The following is a 15,650-nucleotide window of genomic DNA, read 5'->3' as shown; positions in this document are numbered from 1 at the left end:
ACGAGAGAGCTGTAATATGCGAGGAATCTGGGTTCTTTATGAATGGAAATATAACCGTGTAACGTATTGATTTCGAGTGAAAAGTTTAATGGAAACTTTCTCATACAAGGAGGATACTGACTATAGGAGAACGATGATTTTTGAACTGGATAAAGTCAAGTTGAAAAAAGCATCGGGATGTCTAACCGTCCTTCCGATCCAGAAGGTCAGGAAAAGTTTATCTTTTACCAACTTTTTTATCTTTCAGTGGGTCGGGGAGTGAGTTTTCTTTACATTTTGAGACGGGTCTCGGAACGTTTTTCGATTAAAAACTATATTTTTGTGATGTACGCACCTTAGGGATGCTATAGTAAAATTTTTGTCTGGGACTAACAAAGTAGGTATCCTACCTACAGTATATAGGGGTAAACTGCCCTATTATGAGACCCTGCCTAATATCGATAGGTACTGTAATACACAGACGTGCTATGTCCACGTTTTATGAAAAATGAGTTTTTGATATCGTTGGACTTGTTATCAAAAGCACTACAACCTGCAAAAAAGTGCTTTGTCCAATATTGTTATCATCACCAAGTAAAAGTCTGTTCCGTTTTACCCTTAATACAGGAGTAAAGCAAGGAGAAAAACTTGTAATAGCTGTCCTATAAAATTTCAAAAACTGGACATAGCACGTCTGTGTATTAGAGTATTGATATGAGACCCTCCAATATCTCAGCTGTTTATTAGCGCACTGTACCGCTGATTGCATGTACTTGTAGGTATTTGTCAATATAACTAGGCTGCACCTTTCAACTGGCGAGTCTCTGTGAAGTGTTTTCATTACAGTGCCGATAACATTTTTTTTTACTTTCCGAACAGTGCGCAGTGATGTAAGGGAAGTATTGTAATCTGCCGGTTTTTCGATTTCGAGTTTTTTTACGGAATTACACGTTTCAAGGTCTAAGAAGACTTTTGAGACTACTTTGAGCGTGATGTTCCACGTGTAAGTATGTAATATGTATGTATGTATGTATAGATTGCCCCCATACATTACGCAGCCCATGACATTTCACTGACTTTTTGCGGACCGACGTTTGGTTTGCACTAGCAGAGGCATGCTTGATTTTTTCCATATGTTCTCAAAGCAGCTCACTGCTGGGCCATGAAAAGAAGGTATATACTCCATCAGGTTGGAGAAAGACTTATATTTAGGCTTGTAATTCAATTTTCAATTTTTAAGGAGGGCTCCCCACTCATGTGTATGTTTTTTAGATATTCCCCAGACTTTTTCCGCCATCAAGAAAATGTTTTCATTCACTTCCAGAGAGGTGAGGAGCTCGAATAGCTCGTACATGTAAAGCCAAGTTCATAAAATCAGATAATGCAGGTCTTTAGTGGTATTCTGCTTCAACTGCACACTGGGTTGGCTTGTTTTTGAATGTCTGTAGCGAGTGAAAACAGAATAGACTTTTTGCAGCCTGGTACTGGGCTGCAAAAAGTCCAGATGGGCCGCAAAATGTCTGAGGTTTATCTAGTATGGGCTGCGTAATACCACTTTGCATATGTATGTATGTATGTATGTGCATTGTATGTGCACAAAAGTTTGTGAACACGATTGCAGACACCCTAAATGAGATATTACGTTGAAACTTGCACTTGATAACAGGTCCCATTGAAGGATGTCATAATAAGCTTTTCAGCTTCGCATGTAAAATGAAAAAAAAATTATAAGCATTTTGATGCGAAAACTCATGGAGTTCCCTATTCAATAGTATGTCAATGACGTCACAGAAACCAGTTGTTATCCTTAGCGCAGTGAACGCAAAGGCGCTCCAGATGTTAAGAATGGCTAGGTTTTTGTGCAAAGTGCTTCCCAACATTCGGAAAGTTTTGTGATGCTTGCATCACAGTTTATTTACTTCGTGAAATATTTTTAGAGGTGTATTTGGGGACGCATTATTTTGGAACTAGGCAAGGTAATTTTAATATCTTTACATAAATGTGCAGCCAAGATGTTATACAGTGAGTTCCGCTTAATGTGTTATCGGTTAATAGAGAAATTCGCTTAATAGAGTTGAAATGAGTTGGAACGGAACATTTGCATCTTTTTACATGCAAGTTTTATGGCTTATAATAGTGAAAATAAGCATTGTATTCGGTTAATAGAGTGGACTAATCTTCAAAAGTTGGAAAAAATCATGAATTTCAGCAAAATTTAACATAAATTGGATGAAAAAATGTTGAAATTGATGAAAATTAGCAAGAGATGATGAAATTTTTGTAAAAATTTATAAAAATCAGTGGTGTAGCCAAGGGGGGGGGCGAAGGGGGCCATGCCCCCCCCCTTACGAGCGAAAAAAACATGCAAAAATGGACGTTTTTTTGTTGTTCGGACCCATTTTTTCTAAAAATTTTTCGCTCTCACTTCGCTCGAGCAGTAATTTTGCTTTCATTTTCATGAAATCACCACACATAACGATAGGTTTCCAGAAAATTACCCCTCATTTCTATTTTTCATGCCTAAAAATCTGGTTTTGCCCCCTCCTTGAGAAAATCCTGGCTACGCCACTGATAAAGATTATAAGAAAAGGTGTTCAACTAAAAAACACAAACAGTATTGAAATCACCTTTAAAAAACATCAAAAAGTGATAAAACTTCAATTACATTAGAAATTTTGCAGTTTTTTTCCAAATCAGTTATTAGAGTGTTTCGCTTTCAATAGAGTTGAACATGCCTTGGACCAACACGCCCACATTAAGCGGAACCCACTGTATTTTATGATTCTGGCATGTTTGGTGATTTATTTTATGATTTTATGGATTTAGAGGAAATCAAAAAAAAAAAAAACACTGATTTCCTAATATGAGATCCCACGAGTTGCCTAATATGAGACCCAGTCTCATAGTACAAATTACATTGAACTTTTTTGATGAAACACTTCAAAACACAATAAAATCATTTCAAAATATTAAAATTGGATGAAATTTCAATAATGGGCCTGTGAACTGTGTTGCAGCTGAAGATTTACACTTTATGTGCTCAATGCGCACCAAAACTGATAAAAATGGCATATATGTATACCCTGTAAAAAAGATTATTAACCAAAATACAATGTTTTCCCATCCTATTTCCATTTTTTCCCTATATTAAAAAAAAAAAAACAACATATGGGTCTCATATTAGGATCACTTTTTTTTGGGAGTCAAAATTTCAATTTTTTTTTTGATTGAAAAAAAATCATATAACTTTTTTTTTGTTTTTTAAATCAACACAAGAGGGTTGTACATTGGAGTTTTTAGTATGTTTTAGTGCAATCAGAACTTAATCACCCGTTGGAGATCGCGCCATCGGCTCTAGACCCGGCTTATTAGTCGCTATCAAGGCGCATGCGCGAAGAAATTTACCAGGCACTCTTTAAAATTTTTCCAAGTGCCAAAGATGTGGGCCTCTGATGGTCAGTACAATGTACCGGGTCTTGGATAGTAAGCAAGTTCCATATAGATATATATATAAAACCGTCTTTTAGAATTTTCGATTTAATTTCAAAAGCTGCAAACTTTTGGATCGTGGTGATAATTTTGGTTTGTAGGGATGATAGAGGTCTAGTGATACCTATTTCAAAGTTTCATCAAAATTGGTTCAGCCGTTTTCTAGATAATGAATTTTGAAAAATTTTCAAAAAAAGTTTAAAGTTCAATAATCTCAAAAAATTTGAACTTTTGGAACATGATGATGATGTCGAAAAATCCGGCTAGTAACCTAGTTGTAAGGTAAGGTGCACCGGGGCAAGTCAGAATGATTTTTCGCAATTTCAACTTTGACCAGCTGTTACTCTCCTTCTAATGAACCAATATGGACCAAATTTATTATGTAGGTTCCCATAAGGGTTCTTAACCTATGGTGAAAATTTGAGCGCGATTGACACAGTAGCTTTCGTTCAGTGGAATAAAATATAATCTGTTCGGACTTCCCCCAGGCTAAAATTTGCAGAGGCGTAGATCACAAACGGAGCGTCCTAGAAAAATTGCCCGGTAACGAAATTGTAGAGAATTTAATTCTCTTTCAGATCACTCTCATCAGATTTTCACTAGGACGCACAGTACGTCCGCTATATACGAAAAACTAAGAAATAGAAAGTCTGTATTTTAGAACAAATTCAAAACAAGTTCAAAACAACAACAAAATACAATTGAACCAAAGCCATCTAAAATGAAACTGAATCGCGAAAATTTTTATGCCGTGATGAAGTAGGGGTAGTACCCTCAAGTCACCTTTAGTGGCACTTTGCCAGATATACACCTCTAGGCGCTCCGAATTCCGACTTCCCCCGGTGCACCTTACCTTGAAAGAGCTTTATAAGAAATCTTATTTTAAATATCTTAGCAACATGTAAGTATACCTTTTAAAAATACATTTTGGTAAGGAACAGCAGTAGCCCTGCGGCGAAGAAACTATAGCTTGTGGTGCAGAAGTACAAGGTTCAAATCGTACTCCTAGCACAAGATTTTTTTCAATTTTTTAAACGATTTTTAATTTTTGCAAGTTGATTTTTGACAGAAAATGTTGGAATTTATCGATTTTCTTATTTCGAATGTACGCGGATCAATTTTGGACCCGATAATTACTCGATTTATTCGCGAATAATTGACCAAAAATTAATTGAACAATTCACCAAAAATAAATTGAATAAATCGAGTCGTTCGCGAATGATTCACGAAAAATAATTCAATGAATCGAGTCATTCGCGAGTAATTCATCAACAATATTCGTTCGCGAATGATTTACTAACAATTGATAAATTCGTTCGTGAATGATTTACCAAAAATTAATCATATGAATCGATTCGTTCGTCAATGATTCATTATTTATGAATCAATTTGTTCGCGAATAATTCACAAAAAATAATTCAATTTGTTCGTGAATGAATAGATTTGTTCGCGAACGAGTCACTTAAACGAATCAATTCGTCTGCGAATGATTCAACAAAAATTGATTAAATGAACCGATTTGTTCGAGAACGAGTCATTGGTAAAAATGGTCTGGAAAATCGGTTTGGAAAAGCCAGGGAAAATGACATTCCAAAAATAATGGGCATCCTGATTGATTGTTTCCATTGTTCAGTGTATTTTCTTAATTATTTTGTAGTTTTTTTTAAATTATAATTTTTGAATCTTTTTTTTTTGACAATTTTGTGAAAAATGAATTGAGGAGGGGAGGATGTATAGTCCTCCCAAAAGGTCCTTCTTTTTATTTTTCAGATTTTGTTAGACACCCTGAAGCATGCTAATAAAGTGAATTCTTTGATTTTTGGTGAATATTTGCCAAAAATGGACAGACTCAAAAGTTTAATATACATTTATATAAATAAATAATTCGATGGCTTCCAATAGGTACAACTTTTCATGTCCATTTTTGCTAATTTCGAGAAAATCGCAAATGAATTGCAATTGAAAAAGTTTTTTCGGGCATAACTTCGAATTTCTGACCAATGTCTGCGTAAAGATTACCGAAACTGTACCTGAAATTGTCAAGACTTGGAAAATGCATTTTGGACACATGGCAGTTCTATTGGAAGCCATCCAATTCATAATCAACGAAAGAATACACCTTTATTTTTTTCCAATTGTCTGCAGTGTATTTTCAGCGTCACAGTTACAAAGACCTGCCTTTTGCTGAAATCGTCATACGTTAGGCTTTTTATCAAAAAATCCTCTTTTTTTGTCAAAACTACCAAATAGTTTCGTTTCTTGCTAAAAATTAATTGTCTCTTTTTTGTAAAAAAATTTCACCATGTCTTCATTTTTTTTCCTAAAAATTGCCCAAAAGTCTCGTTTTTTGCCATGAAATGCCTGTAAAAGTCTCGCTTGTCAACCGAAAAATTTCAAAGTAGCAGATACATAAAATCAATCCTGTAACCGCAACCTTCGAGTTTTAGAGTTATCGAATTTGTAAGTAAGTAATGTTTTTTTTTTATTCATTAATTATTTGGTTATTTTTTGGTGACTTTATCAAACTTGTTTGGCTATTTAAGTTACTTAGAAAAAAAAAAGATGAAAAAATGAGTTTGAACCTTGGTTTTATTTGTAGTGGCCAGATAATGTTATTACTTTTTTTCCATTCTGGTATGTACCTAATTTACAGAGCAAAATTTTTAGTGTCTTTGGAAATGATTTCATCAATTTTGCAAGTTTGAGAACGTTTCTGTTGCTACATATAAAAGTTTGAGCAGAGCATACCTGATGCTTTGTTCCACTGCGATACGGAGCGTCTTACCCTACAATTTTTATTGCAAATTTTTGGGTTAGTATGGGCGTTTTTCAATGCAGGGATTCAGCGCTCTCGGAAACGTATGGAACTACAATTTCTTACAACATTCCATTTTTTTCACATTTTGGCCAAAATTTGGAGGGCTTTTACCCCCCTGGATTTTTTTCTCCAAATGTATACATATTGTACAAATAGCCAGAAATTGAAAACTCAAACGTTTAAAAAAGCTCAACTTCGAATTTTTGATACTTAGAACGGGCTTATGCAACAAAATAAGACCCGTGGGAGGGGGTTGAATGCTACAAAGTTACCTAATTCAAGAATCCTAGATTTAGAGACTTTGATTTTTGGGGCATGAGCGGTTTGGAATGAGTTGAATAAGGAAGTTTTAATGTTTACGAATCTTTTCAGCATTTTTGGAATGCTACGTAATTGTTTCGGAGCCGAAGAAGTTGATAAAAAGCACGATGTGTACCTATAGAATTTGCAATTTTTGGGATATTTCCTCCTTCCTTGCAATTCGCCGCAAATTCTAAAATCTGTGGAGTTTTCATACGTATTATGATGCATTTTAAATTTCTTAATTGAAAAATTTGTCAGATCAGGCGAATGTTCGCTGTTTTCAGAAATTTTCTTCTTTAATTAATATACTTATTTGAAAAATTATTAGTGGCAACCCTGCTAGCGATATCGTGTCACATCGTTGCTCTGCTATTTTTTTGTCATTTTCATACTGGAATATTAGTGTGGTGTAAGTACAGAAAATTGGTGAAAATGGTCTGGAAAATCGGTTTGGAAAACCTGGAAAAGTCAGGGAAAATGACTTGCCAAAAATAATGGACACTCTGATTGATTGTTTCCATTGTTCGGTGTATTTTCTTGATTACCTCATTTTTTTTTAAATTATAGATATTTGAAGCTTTTTTTGGCAATTTTGTTAAAATGAATAATTGGTGCGGGGGTGGGGGGTATCAGTACGTTTTCAAATTTGAAAATGTCATAGAGTGAATTCTTTGATTTTTGGTGAATTTTTGCCAAAAATGGGAAGACACAAAAATTTAATCTAATGTGCCCTATTCTGCTAGTTTCGAGATAATCGCGGATGAATTGCAACTGAAAAAGTTTTTTAGGCATAACTTCGAATTTTCGACCAATGTCTGCATAAAGATTACCGAAACTGTCAAAACATAGAAAATGGATTTTGGACATTTAGCAGTTCTACTCGTACATTGGAAGTTAATTACGTTTTTTAAAGGTTTAAACGAAGTACATTAATAGAATGTGTTGAAATAAGATTTAATTATGTTAGAAGAAGGGAATAAAATCATTGGACACGTAATACAATAATTGGGCATTCGGACTTAGAGGGGAAATGGCTATCCCCACCACAATGTTATCTCGTTGGAGGGCAACTTCTTATCAAAACGCATTCTAAACTAATGAAATGTGGTAGTTTTTTTTCATTTTTCTCAAAAAAGAAAAGTTTTGATGAATTTTTAAGACAACATAAATTGAAGGTATTTAAATTTTCTATCGATTGATATACGTTGCTTATTCACTAATCATTTCAATTGAAATTCTGAGTAATTTTGAAATAAAGTCAACGTACACAAAAATCCAGGAAGGAAAACGTTCGTTAAAACTTTCATAAGAACACGAAATACATAAAACTTTATACCAATCGATAGAAAATTTAAATACCTTCAATGTACGTCTTCGTAAAAATTCACCAAATTTCTTTTTTTCGAGAAAAATGAAAAAAACTACCCAATTTCATTAGTCCCGAATGCGTTTTGATTAGACTTTGCCCTCCAGCGAGATAAGAATGCGCGCGCACCTACCATTTCCCCTCTAAGTCCGAATGCCCAATTATAGCAGGAATTATTAACCTTATCAGAATTTAGACGTCGACTTTACTCGACAGAAGATGTGAGTAATGAATGAAATTCGCTGAAATTTGAATATGTTATACTTGGAAGCATTCCTAACAAGTCGACGTTGGCCTTTTTTCGATTTTTTCCTTTTGATGAGTGAAAATATGACCATTTTAAAATACCCTAGGGATGGTGCTAATTTTACAATGAAGATGAATTTGATAATACAACAGAAATCGAAAAAAGGCCAACGTCAACTTGTCAGGAATGCTTCCAAGTATAACACATTCAAATTTCAGCGAATTTCATTCATTACTCACGGAGAAATCTTCTGTCGAGTGAAATCGATGTCTAAATTCTGATAAGGTTAAGAGGGTGCTCTACGTATTGAGGAGTTGCATAGCCAAGAGACCACAAGGCATAAATTGCGTTTTTTAATTGTTTAAACGAAGTGTATTCAAAGAAAAGAAACTACAGAAAAATATTTTTTTTTTTGCCAATAAGCAGAATTTGTAAGTAATGTTGTTGTTTTTTTAATTTTTTTATTCATTAATTTGGTTATTTTTTGGTGACTTTATCAAACTTGTTCGGCTACTCTGGTTACTTATCTTTTAAAAAAAAGATGAAAAAATGAGTTTGAGCCTTGGTTTCATTTGTAGTGGCCAGATAATGTTATTAAGTACTTTTTTCATTATAAATGCTACGAAAATGTAGCATTTTACCCCCGTTTACCCTCTGCAAAAATACACTTTTTCGTACTTCGAATGAAAAAAAATTCCTCTTTTCATCCCTATGGATGGAAAAGAAATTATTCTCCGTCACACATGTGATGGAATAGTAGGTATATTACACAACGAGGGGAGAAAAATCTCTTACTCTCGATTTATTTGGATTTGTTATTATAATAATTAAAAATGTAAGTTTGTATAAATGCTTGTGTACTGAAGCAATGAATAAGTAAATTAATAATATTAATGTTTGATGTACATAAATTGGGCCGAGAAAATGTTCCATTCTACGTAGTAGGTACCTAATTTACAGCGTAAACTTTTTGGTGTCTTAAGAGACGATGTAATCAATTTTGCAAGTTTGAAAATAGGCACATCAACAACTACCTTAAGTGCTAATAAAGTGAATTCTTTGATTTTTGGAAAATTATTGAGAATCAAAGGTTCAAAAATGGGAAGAGACTCGTCTGTATTTCGCAAAAAATTCCTTCAAGTCTTCATTTTTTTGTTTTTTTTTCTTCTAAAAATTGCCCAAAAGTCTCGCTGTTTTGCCAAGAAACGCCTAAAAATCTCACTTTTTTTCAATCGAAAAATTGAAAAAAGGTTTTCAATTTAGAACAAAGGTTGCGAAAAAGTATCATTTTTTCCTATAGGCAGGATTTTTTTTTTGGCCTCTTCGTTTTTGGGGGCATGCTAATTCTCGAAAATTATGAGTCCGTAATTTTTTGTATCCCTTCCCCATCTCGTAATCTTCCTAAAAGAGATGATTTTCGCCTTTTAGAAAGTCCTCTTTTTGTTCCAAAAAGCGAGATTTTCTCTCAATTTTTTTTTTTTTTTTAGAAAAAATCAAGAATTTTTAACGGTTTGAACAATTTTTAGCAAAAAAAAACTAGACTTTTGGGTACTTACCTAGTTTTTTTTACCCTTGTTAAAATTATCAAGTCTTGGAATTGGGGGGGGGGGAATGGGGGTGTGAAAAAGCGCCAATTTTTGGAAAAATTATCATAAAGCACAGTTTTTGCCAACATTGTCGAAAAATTCCAGTTTTTTGTCAACATTGTCAGAGGGTGTCCATTTTTAATTACTTATTTGACGAAAAGTTGAACAATGATTTTTTCGTCAACATCCTCAGGAAGTTCAGTTTTTTGATAAAATAGTCAAATGGTCATAATTTTTGCCAAAATTGCTTAGAAATTTGTGTTTCTCTTTGCCAAAGCGTTTAAAAAGCATTGATTTTAGCATTGCCTGCCTGGAAAGTCTTCCTTTTGTTTGGAAGGATTGCCAAACAAAAGTCCTGCTTTTTACAAAAGTTCTTAAAAGCTTCTTTTTTGTCGAATTTCATTTTTTTTTTTCAAAATTCGTTCATTTTTTTAAAGTTTTTATGGTAGAAGTCTCGCTTTATTTAGTTGAAAATGTGCCTTTTTGCCACAACTGACGACTTGCAAAAATTATCGCGTAGTTTTTAGTAATTATTCTCATAAAAATTCCTACATTTCCATTAAATAGTTTCACAATTAGCTTTCCTCGCATTAAAGGCCAGAACATTTTCAATTTGTATAAGTAAGTAATGGTCCTTTTTTGAAATTTTTTTCTTCAATAATTTAGTTATTTTTTGGTGACTTTTTCAAGATTTTTTGGCTACTCAAGTTACCTTTAGAAAAAAACAGGAAAAAATTGAGTTTGAGTATTGGTTTTATTTTTAGTGACCAGATAATGTTATCACTTTCACCAATCACCGCTACCTTGCACATATATGTATCAGGCTTCGGATTTGTTATAAGAATTATAAAAATGTAAGTTTGTAAAAGTTAGATGGGCCTAAAAAATGTTCCATTCTAGTAATTTATTCAGAGTAAAATTTTTGATGTCTTTGAACCGATTTCATCAATTTTGCAGCTTTGAAAACTTTTCTGTGGCTATAAAAGTTTGAGCAGAGCATGCCTGATGCTTCTTTCCATTGCGTTGCGGAACGTCTTACCCTACAATTTTTATTGCAAATTTCTGAGTTGGTGAAGGTGTTTTCCAATGGGGTGTGGTGGGGGAGGGGTGTACAGGGGTAAAATCAATAAAACGAGTTGATATATTTTGTATTATTTGGAAAAAAAATCCCCTCCCTCCGAGGGGAAACTTCTTCATCAATATTAAAGTATGGGGTAAGTAGTAAGTACCAAAAATTGCTAAAAATGGTCTGGAAAATCGGTTTAGAAAACCTGGAAGAGTCAGGGAAAATGACTTTCTAAAAATGATGGACACCCTGATTGAGTATTTCCATTGTTCGGTGTATTTTCTTGGTTATTTTTTTGTTTTTTTGAAAAATTATTATTTTTGAAGTTTTTTTTTTTGGCAATTCTATAAAATTAATTGAATTGGAGTGGAGGGGGGGGGATCAGTACATTTTCAAATTTGAAAATGTCATGGGTCCTTATTTTTAGTTTTCAGATTTTGTTACACTCCCTGAAGCATGCTAATGAGTGCATTCTTTGATTTTTGGTAAATTTTTGCCAAAAATTGGAAGACACGCAATTTTCTTTTTTTGGGGGGGGGGGTGGGGGTTGTTTATTAATCTAATAATACATTTATAAATAATTCGATGGCTTCCAATACAACTTTTCGTGTCCATTTTGGCTAGTTTTGAGAAAATCGCAAATGAATTGCAGCTGAAAAAGTTTTTTTGAACATACCTAACTTCGAATTTCTGTCCAATGTCTGCTTTAAGATTACCGAAAACATGGAAAATGGATTTAGTTTTTTTTTGCCAATAGGCAGAATTTGTAAGTAATGTTCTTTTTTTTAAAAACTTTTCTTTTTATTAATTTGGTTATTTTTTGGTGACTTTTTCAAGCTTGTTTGGGCTACTTAGGTTATCTTTTTAAAAAAACATAAAAAAATGAGTTTGAGCCTTGGTTTCATTTTTGTAGTGGCCAATTGGCCATTGTACATATAAGTGATTGTGTTCTGAAGCAATAAATAAGTGATGTACATAAATAGGCCGAAAAAATGTTCCATTCTAGTAGGTACCTAATTTACAGAGTAAAATTTTTGGTGCCTTTGGATATGATTTCATCAATTTTGCAAGTTTGAAAACGTTTCTGTTGCTATAAAAGTTTGAGCAGAGCATACCCGATGCTTCTTGCCACTGTGATGCGGAGCGTCTTACCCTACAATTTTCATTGCGAGTTTCTGGGTTAGCGAGGGAGTTTTTCAATGGTGGGGGGTGGGCGGGTTGAATGGGTAAAATCAGTAAAAATAGAGGATATTTGTATGCAGCGCTCTCAAAAACGTGCTGTGAAACGATATATTTCTTACAACATTTTATTTTTTTCACATTTTGACCAGAATGTTAGGAGCTTTGTAGCTGCTGGATTTTTTTTCACTGTTTTGCCAAAAAACGCTTAAAAATCTCACTTTTCAACCGAAAAATTTGAAAAAAATTTTCAATTTGCAACAAAAGTTGCGAAAAAGTATCATTTTTTCCTATAGGCAGGTTTTTTTTTTGGCCTCTTCGTTTTTGGGGACATGCTCATTCTCGAAAGTTGTGAGTCCATAATTTTTTCTATCCCTTCCCCATCTCGTAATCTTCCAAAAAGAGATGATTTTCGACTTTTAAAAAGTCACCTTTTTGTTCCCAAAAAAGCGAGATTTTCTCTCAATTTTTTTCACAAAAAATCAAGAATTTTTAGCAGTTTTGAACAATTTTTAGCAAAAAAAAAAAAAAAAAAAAAACTAGACTTCTACTTCTGGGTACTTACAATTTTTTTTTTCAAACAGTCCTGTTTTTGCCAGCATAGCATTGCCTGCCAGGAGAGTCTTACTTTTGTTTCGAAGGTTTGCCAAAACAAAAGTCCTGCTTTTTACAAATGTTCCTAAAATCTTCTTTTTTGTCGAATTTCATTTTTTCAGTTCTTATGGTAGAAGCCTTCCTTGAAAATTTGTCTTTTTGCCACAACTTGCAAAAATTATCGCATAGTTTTTAGTAATTCTAAAAAAAACTCGCTTTTAACAAGTAATCGTTGACATTGCGGCTGACAGCCGCCTGCTTGATTTTTTAAAATAAAAGTCCCGCGGTTGTAGACTTGGCGAATACCAGCCACCCATACGACTATACGTTTTAAATGGGCTTTTAAAAAAGTCCCGTATGTTGTAGACAGGATTCAAGTTTAAGTCAATGTTGAAGTGTTGATTAAATATGTAGTTTCACAATGGGGTGTTTGTTTATTCAGATTGTTCGAATTATTCGAATTAATAAAAACGCATCGAATACGCGCATAACATTGTAATAAATTCAAAATTACAAAATTTATACAGGAAAAGAAGTTCTAACAAAAATCATTAGAAAATTCACACATTGAATAAAAAATAAATTGCAATTTTTACATTACGAAAATATTGGCTTAAAATGCAACCGGCTCTCGGCAACATCACGATAACGGTAAAAATGAACGAATATTTACAGCAATTACGTTAGCAGTGTTCAACTTCATTTAAAGCCAGAACATTTTCAATTTAAGTAAGTAATGTTCTTTTTTTGAAATTTTTTTCTTCATTAATTTGGTTATCTTTTGGTGACTTTTTCAAGCTTCTTCGGCTACTCAAGTTACCTTTAGAAAAAAATAAGAAAAAAATTGAGTTTGAGCTTTGGTTTTATTTTTAGTGACCAGATAATGTTATCGCTTTCACCAATCCCCGCTACCTTGTATGGTATAATCACGCTTCCAAAAATTCTGATGTGCATAAATGGGGCTAAATATGTTCCATTCTGGTAATTTACAGAGTAAAATTTTTGATGTCTTTGGACTGATTTCATCAATCTTGCAGCTTTGTAAACTTTTCTGTTGCTATGAAAGTTTGAGCAGAGCATGCCTAATGCTTCTTTCCATTGTGTTGCGGAACGTCTTACCCTGCAATTTTTATTGCAAATTTTTGGGTTAGGGAGGGAATTTTTTAATGGAGGGAGGGGATTGTAGGGGTAAAATTAGTAAAAAGAGTTGATATTTGTTTTCAGCGCTCTCGAAAACGTGTTATGTAACGATGTTCATTACGGCATTTTATTTTTTTCACATTTTGACTAAAACGTTGGGGGCTTTGTAGCTCCTGGATTTTTTTTCTTCAAATTTACATGCTTATAGCTAGAAATTGAAAATTCAAACTTTAAAAAAATCTCAACTTTGAATTTTCGAAACTTAGAATGGGCTGATGCGACAAGATAAGACCCCGAGGGCGAGGGTTGAATGCCACAAGTTACCCAATTCAAGAATCCTCAATTTAGAGACTTTGATTTTGGGCATGAGCGGCTTGGAATTAGTTGAAGTGGAAAGTTTTAATGTTTCCAAATTATTTCTACATGTTTGGGGTGCCACGTCATTATTTTTTGGGGTATTTCAACTTTTCTCATCCCTTCTATTTTTTTTTGCAATTCGCCGCGAATTCCAAAATCCGTCGAGTTTTCATATGATGAATTTTAAAGTTTATTTCTTAGTCGAAACATTTTGTTGGATCAAGCGAATTTTCGCTGTTTTCATAAATTTTCTTCTTTGGAAGGTTTCGTGAGGTTGAAATTATTCTCCGCAGTTCGCTTCTCATGGTGTTTTGTGACTTTGTGATCGAAAACATCGGTGCGATGCCAAAACGTCTGAAAATTACTAAAATTCTAATCTTCAGAATTTTCAGGTCATTTAAATCGCTTTCTTCAGCTTATTAGAAGATTCTACTGCCATAATAATGTGATTTGGAGTATAAGTACCTACTAGAGCTGAAAACGGTACTTGCTGACAGCGGGTAAATGCTCGCTTCTCGCTAGTAGCGGATTATAACTAGTAGCGCATTGAATGCCTAGCCGGTGTACCGGCATGACATAATCATTGTCATCAATCATGTCAAACATCAATCACACATACAAACGACAGGTGTCAAAGCGTAACTCCTCCCACTTACGCATTATCAAATTTTGGGGTGCGTGCGCAGACCAAGTGTGTAAACATTCAGGTTGTGCTTGCTATACGCTACTATCTATACCCGAATCAACTCAATACAACCACTGGCAGGTTTAGCCAGTATTTTAACCAGATACTGGTTAGCAGGTAGCGTAACCGTTTTCAGCTCTAGTACCTACATCACTTTATTAATATGTCAAAAAATCTTTGAAATGAAATTAATCGGCTGTTTGGGGCTGTGAAATTTGAACTTTCAAAATTCATAGCTACCTTTCTCATTTCTGATCCTAGCTTGACGTACATTCGGCAAACATTGACGGGGAGGAACCATGGTGTGTTTGTAATGGTTCGTAGAACTTTGTTTTGTATAATTTGTAGCTTATGTTTGTTAGTTTTTGCAGCTGTTATCCATATTGGCGCTGCATAATGTGAATGAGCTACAGATGAGACTTTTGTAAAGAAGTAGACTACAAGATGTAGACAATCTGGAACAATTATTGAAAAGGAGGTAAAGTTTATGCAGTTTGAGGTAGGCATCATGTGATTTGAGAATGATATGGATTTTGAGAGATAGTTTCTGGTCCAAGTGTATGCCGAGATATTTAACTGTTGAAAGCAATGGGAAACTACTACGTGAAAGCTCAAAAAACAACATCGTCGATTCCCCAGAATAATTGCAGTGGCAATAGGCATTCGCCTCATCCTGTTAGGGTACCACAAAAATGCGATTTCCAATATCCTGTAAAGGACAAGGAACCACAACGACAACGATGTATTCAATGGTACCACAGTGTTATCGATTAAGATTTCTGGAGTCGGTGAGATTTTGTGAAGTGTGCAGATTTTTGTTTCACGTCTTTTAAGAGGATTT

At 34.1% G+C, this 15,650-nt stretch overlaps 1 long non-coding RNA gene across 1 annotated transcript in view; it reads left to right on the top strand.

Moving 5' to 3' along the window:
• LOC135841658 (uncharacterized) overlaps window positions 1-15,650 on the top strand; it is a 285,746-nt gene that overhangs the window by 246,641 nt on the left and 23,455 nt on the right. The gene's annotated exons all lie outside the window — the stretch shown is intronic.

The sequence above is a fragment of the Planococcus citri genome, chromosome 3 (genome assembly GCF_950023065.1).
Source record: "Planococcus citri chromosome 3, ihPlaCitr1.1, whole genome shotgun sequence".
In the NCBI taxonomy this organism is placed as follows: domain Eukaryota; kingdom Metazoa; phylum Arthropoda; class Insecta; order Hemiptera; family Pseudococcidae; genus Planococcus; species Planococcus citri.
Note: the sequence above shows the minus strand (reverse complement) of the source record. Positions and strands in the feature narration are given on the sequence as shown.